At 41.8% G+C, this 6404-nt stretch overlaps 1 long non-coding RNA gene across 1 annotated transcript in view; it reads left to right on the top strand.

Moving 5' to 3' along the window:
- The first annotated feature begins 2233 nt into the window (after positions 1–2233).
- The window catches only part of LOC142047244 (uncharacterized), a 66901-nt gene continuing 62730 nt past the window's right edge, over positions 2234–6404 (top strand). Inside the window, exon 1 of the long non-coding RNA XR_012656436.1 lies at positions 2234–2487. This is a non-coding gene — a long non-coding RNA (uncharacterized LOC142047244). The remainder of the gene's footprint in view (positions 2488–6404) is intronic.

Below are 6404 nucleotides of genomic sequence, written 5' to 3'. Positions count from 1 at the left end.
TTATGTTCCACTTAATGCTATTAATTCTGCACCATGCCCATTGTAGTTTGCAGCTGATGGATGGGTTCAGCTGGTGGTACTTCCCCTTTCTCCTGAAACCAAGCCCGCTTCCCCATACCAGCTCACAGAACAGCATATCCTGTGTGGAGCCCAAGTGCTTGTCTCTGTCCTCCTCCCCACCTAGCAGCCTGTCAGCAGAAGCATTTGTTGCATGGAGAAAGCACATTCCACATGGTCATGTGATACAGAGGAAACAGTTACATGAATTTTTTCATAAAGATAACAGTGCTTTGGGAGCCTAATTACCACTGATTTTCAATAGGATTTTGGCTCCTAAGTCTCTTAAGTGCTTTTGAAAGTTTTACTTTTAATGAAGAATGAAGATCAAATTTCATAAAGAAGAAACAAAACGATGGAAAACTCAATCAGTAGAAAGAGCCGAAGATAGAAATCATTAGGGACAGCATGCGGTACATTACACTCTATGCGTCGCTTGGCTATGCACATCCAGGGAAGCTTCACAGACTTCAGCAAAGTTAGACTGGATTTACAATGGACTAAATAAGGGCAGCAGAATTTGTCCATTTGTTTTCAATTAAATAACCTCCTGTGGGGTTGGAAGATGCGGAAGGTCTGAAGCATAGTTCATGAGGAGGGTTCATGTCTCTCATACAGTCCAGCCCAACACTATCAATTAAATTTTCAACATTATCAATTAAATGTATTTGTGGAGCACTTTACTCATAACAGATCACATTCTGTCCTCAGTTATACCTGTGCAACCCCTATTTGTAACACAGAGGCCTGTAGCTCTGACCCCAGCAGGATAGCCTGTCTAAAATATGGTAGAATTCCACTGTAATATCTAGGACCAACTTTTCCAGTCTAATTGACGCCACCATATATTTCAAATGATTGTCTGCTCAAAACATGCCGACCTGATCAGGACTGAAGTTCACTGATAGTGCTATGAGGGAGAGTTGGCACAGCATTAAAGCCGAGCCATTTTTCAGTGGCCAAAACAAATTTGTTTGGGTTGAACAAAAAGTTTCAAACATCATTTCGAAATGACATTTTTTAAACAAAATGTAGATTAAAAAAATATTGACATTTCTAAAAAAAAAAAAGTCGTCATATTTTTTTCAACTGAAATTATTCACTGAATTCAACCTGAACTCACAAATAGTTTAGATTCCTTGAAAAAATGCATTTTTTGGCAAATTTACTATTAGCCAAAATAAATTTGCCCAGCTATGCATGGCACCAACATGCACTGTACTTGTATCTAGTCAGTAATATCACTTTGTGCCTTAATATGCTCTAAAAATAACATTCTTCCAGAAAATAGTGTTTTTGAAAGATATAAGAATATGTTTTGTCATGTGACTGAAGGTCGAGGGCTATATCCTGTTCAGATCGGCTCTGAGAGGAGAAATGAATCAAAACAAATCCTGTTGTCCAGAGTAGAATTGAATAGGTATGCTAGGGAGAAGATTTGCCTCCATCGTTAAATATATACAAATAGGTATGTGTCTGGATCTGGATTTGCCTTGACTCTTAGATATATACAAATAGGTATATGTGTCCATGTGAAGTTTAAAGGCTACAGAATTTATACAACATAAGCAGTTTTTAATGCTTTTATACATTCACCGTCCTCCTTTGTACATGTCTACCTTGCATATCACATACCTAGCAAATACATCTGTACCCCAATATAACGCGACCTGATATAACAGGATGCAGCACACGAGCTGATTTTCAGTGGCATTCACACTGCCTGAGTCCTGGCCACCGGTCCGGGGGGCTCTGCATTTTAATTTAATTTTAAATGAAGCTTCTGAAACATTTTGAAACCTTATTTACTTTACATATAACAATTGTTTAGTTATATGTTATTGACTTATAGAAAGAGACCTTCTAAAAAGGTTAAAATGCATTACTGGTGCGCAAAACCATAAATTAGAGTGAATAAATGAAGACTCAGCACACCACTTTTGAAAGGTTGCCGACCCTTGTTTTATAATGTGCTGTCTTGGTGACTATTAAATAAATAGTTGTGATATTCTAGAGAATCTTAGTTTGCATTTTTGCTATTTGTTTCAATTTGATACTATTTCATTTTACTTCTGTGCCATACAAATGTTCCTCTAGATGGTGCTCCATAATCAAGAATTACATTTAATACTATCCCATTCTAAAGACTCCCGAGAAATAGTCTTAGTCAAGGAGACAGTCTCCTTTGTCTCTAAATTCTGTATTATAATAATTCCATCTGTATTGCAATTTACAGACTTCTGATTCAGTAAAATAGAAATACATTATTTATTGCTCTTGCAAATCTTAAAACCTAGGCACCATAACACAAAATGCCATCTGTGTGGAATAATATCATCTGATCCGCTGTGGACTGATCCATATCTCATATCTGTTATGGCAGCCATTAAGTGGTGTGAGCTGTTCAGTGTCCTGTTGAGCTGCTAGATGGTATGTATGTCATTGATTTAATATTGATAATTTTTATTTACAAAGGTCACAGATAATATAATTATCTCTCTAAATATGTAATACACACACATGTAGGTGCAAGTGTTTACACTGGATGTAGCGTATAAGAAAACAAGTAATTCTAACAACAGTGGTAATGTGTGTCCATATATGTACATGCAGATATAGAAATATATGTTGGAGACCAAGATAAATAATTTTACCATTTAATTAATATATGTATCACAACATTGCTGAGACAAAATGTATACAGGAAAACTCACAAGTTATTCATTTCTTTTCAAACTAGGAAAAAGCAGAATAGGTCCTAACTGACTGTCTAATTTTCATTATTTTTGGTATTAAAATTCTCCTTTTACACATCCATGTTTAAGGGCCTGATCCATCGTCAGGAGTCTTTCCATTGACTTCAGTGAGTTTTGGATTGGGCCCTGAATGTTCACACATCTTCTAATTCATGAGTTCTCAACCTTTTTCTTGCTGAGGCCCTCTTAACATGCTATAAAAATGCCGGGGCCCAGTGGGGGCAGGAAGGGGAACTTGGGGCTCCGGGCCGGGGGGGACCCTTGGGCATAGGCATAGTTTTACTTCTAGTTGTGGGTGGGGGTAAGGGCTGGCAGGGATCAACCCAGCTCCGCACAGCGGGGTCCAGGGAGGGAGCGCCACCTCCGCCCCATGACTTACTCAGGAGGCCACCGAGCCTGTCTGGGCTGTGGGGGGACACAGCCAAAAAATATAACTCAGAGGGGACTCAGTTCAAAAAGTTTGAAAACCACTCAGAGTGCAGGGAGAGGGTAGCTAGGGTCTGTGTGTGGGCAGGAGGGTAGTTCAGTGCATGGAGGGGGTAGCTAGGAGCTGTGTGCAGGCAGGGGTAGCTCAGGGTGCAGCGAGAGGGATAGCTAGGGGCTGTGTTCAGGCACGATGGTAGCTCAGGGTGCAGGGAGAGAGGTAGCTAGGGGCTGTGAGCAGGCAGGGGGTAGCTCAGTGCAGGGAGAGGGGTAGCTAGGGGCGGTGTGCAGGCAGGGGTAGCTCAGGGTGCAGGGAGAGAGGTAGCTTGGGGCTGTGTATGGGCAGGGGGTAGCTCAGAGTGCAGGGAGGGAGTAGCTAGGGGCTGTGTATGGATGGGGGGCGCTCCCAGTGTGTCTTCCACCTTCCAGCTTCAGCCTGTTGCTGCTCCTGGCTTGGGGAGGGAGGTTTGCCAGCTTAAGCCCCACGCTGCTCCCAGCTTCAAGGGTTTGAGGAGGGACCATTGGCTTCAGTCCCGTGCCGCTCTCAGCTTCGGCACTGGGGCTCGGGGCACTGGGTTTCAGCCACAGGGCTCTGCAGCCCCCGAAAGGGCTCGTGGACCCCTAGGGGGCCGTGGATCCCCAGTTGAGAACCGCTGCTCTAGTTAGCTAAGACATTTCTTCTCATGCAAATTGCTACCATTATAGCTTTAGCTCCAATTCTAGGAAGTTGACAGTGCCCAGAAGGGTGCTTACTCCTAGAAACAGTAATAACATTTCCTTGGTAAGGTACTTGGACAGCTGCAAACCTTAAAAATTGGATCCCTTTTTAAAGGCTAATCCGGTGTACCCTCAACTTCCACTGCAGTAAATAGGAGCTGAAGGCACTCCGTACCTTTCAGGACTGGACCGTTAGCACCTGAATATGTGACTCAGAGTATCTCTGTAGCAATGTCACTGTATTTACAAACCTTACTTTAATTTTAATAGAATAATGGATCTAGCTCAGGAGTTGGCAACCTTTCAGAAGTGAGGTGCCAAGTCTTCATTTATTCACTCTAATTTAAGGTTTTCATGCCAGCAATACATTTTAACATTTTTAGAAGGTCTCTTTCTATAAGTCTATAATATATAACTAAACTATTGTTGTATGTAAAGTAAATAAGGTTTTTAAACTGTTTAAGAAGCTTCATTTAAAAATAAATTAAAATGCAGAGCCCCCCAGACTGGTGGCCAGGACCTGGGCAGTGTGAGTGCCACTGAAAATCAGCTCAGGTGCCGCTTTTGGCACACGTGCTATAGGTTGCCTAACCCTGATCTAGCTAATAGTTATGTTGTGCTAAATATTGCCTGTTTTTTTCCCCTTTCTTAGATTAAGTGTTGAGGATTTTAAAAAATCATTTAGTTTTTGTGTATCATCTGTACCAGAATGATACAATGAGCTATTTTTGTTAAGGTGCCCAGGGGCTAGGGTGACCAGATGTCCCGATTGTATAGGGACAGTCACGATTTTTGAGTCTTTTTCTTAGATAGGCTCCTATTACCCCCCACCCTGTCCCAATTTTTAACACTTACCATCTGGTCACCCTACCAGGAGCCTTCATGATTGGCTGTCTAAAATGGTGTTATAATGGGTACCTAAAAGTGTGTTACCTTCATTTACTGAAATAAAATGATGCACCTGCCATACCCTCTCCTTTTTCCAATACACTTATTAGTTTATTGAAAGAGCCTTTAATAAGCATTACTTTTAAATGTTCTCCTCCTCCACCTCCATGCTGGATCTCCTACAGTCTGGCTTCTGCCCGCTGCACACCTAAACTGCTCTCACCAAAGTTTCTGACACCCTCCTCTTAGCCAAATCTAAGTGCCTCTCCTTCAGCCTCATTCTCCTGGATGTCTCTGCTGCTTTTAACACTCCCAATCACTTCCTCTCCCTCATGGCATTGTCCTCTCCAGGTTCTCCTTCTACCTCTCTGTTCACTCCTTCAGCATCTCCTTGGAGGGTCCTTTTCTACTCATTTTTGTGAGGGTTCCACATAGAGTGACCAGACAGCAAATGGAAAAAATCGGGATGGGGTGGGGGGTAATAGGAGCCTATATAAGAAAAAGACCCTAAAATCGAGACATCTGGTCACCCTAGTTCCACAGGGCTCTGTTCTTGGGGCCTTTTTCTTTTCTCCTTCTGCAGTCTCTCTTTGGATGATTTCATCTGTTCACTATAGCCCATAAGGTCAGTCAGCTAGTTGCTATCTTGTATAATGTGTTTTCTTCATTGGTTTGGTTGATTATATCGTTATTTTCTTGGGTTTTGTTTATGCTGAATTTCAGTATATGTTACTCATAATAGTTGGCTGTAATGCAAGGAACCTACAGGGCTGTATTCTGTATGATTAACTCGAGTAAGTTAGTATTAAGTGTTTTTAACCTTTGGCATAGATAAATGGTGTACCGGTTACCCCTTTTGACTTTGGGGAACTGAGTGTGGAACCAAACAAAGAACTGAATGTGTTTACCATAAGTCTGGAACAGACCGGTAACCACAGGGTACACCACAGAACATGGAAGTCATGATTTAGGCCAAAGGTAACAGTTTCGGGGATGAGATAATTGATATTAATACGTATGAATACATGTCATAATGTTAACCTATAAAGTAAGTGTACCCAAAGATTTATCTGGGTGAGGAAACAGGATTTGGGCATGATAGGTTGGGCCCTGATTAAGGCAGGGCCGGGACCCTGTAAGAGGATAAACAACCAAGCAGGAGATCACTCTTTCCTAGCTTCTATCAAGCTATCAACTCAGCTTTGCAGTATAGCTTAGCTACTCAACACTCGAGCCTGATCCCTACCAACTTGGGAAGCCTGGACCATCGAATTCATCAGGTATGCCAGAGATAAGGCTGGTCCTCTGTCTCCCACTACCAGGTCTTCAGGGAAGGGTTTGAGTATGTTAGTTTAGGTAGTCTTTTAGAACAGAAATGTTAGGACCCTGGGCCATAGAATTGTATTACTGCTTTTTGACTCGGTGTTTTATATCTTTGATTATTCTTTCATTCATTTTAATAAAGATCTTAACATTTTGGTATTATCCTCCATAGAAGTGTCCTTGCCACATAACCTGAGGGTCCTCTCACGGCGTTGAACTCTCTGAGTTTTCTAACCCTGT

Source organism: Chelonoidis abingdonii, chromosome 8, assembly GCF_003597395.2.
Source record: "Chelonoidis abingdonii isolate Lonesome George chromosome 8, CheloAbing_2.0, whole genome shotgun sequence".
NCBI classification, from domain to species: domain Eukaryota; kingdom Metazoa; phylum Chordata; order Testudines; family Testudinidae; genus Chelonoidis; species Chelonoidis abingdonii.
The sequence above is the reverse complement of the archived record's forward strand: the minus strand, read 5'-3'. Positions and strand labels throughout refer to the sequence as shown.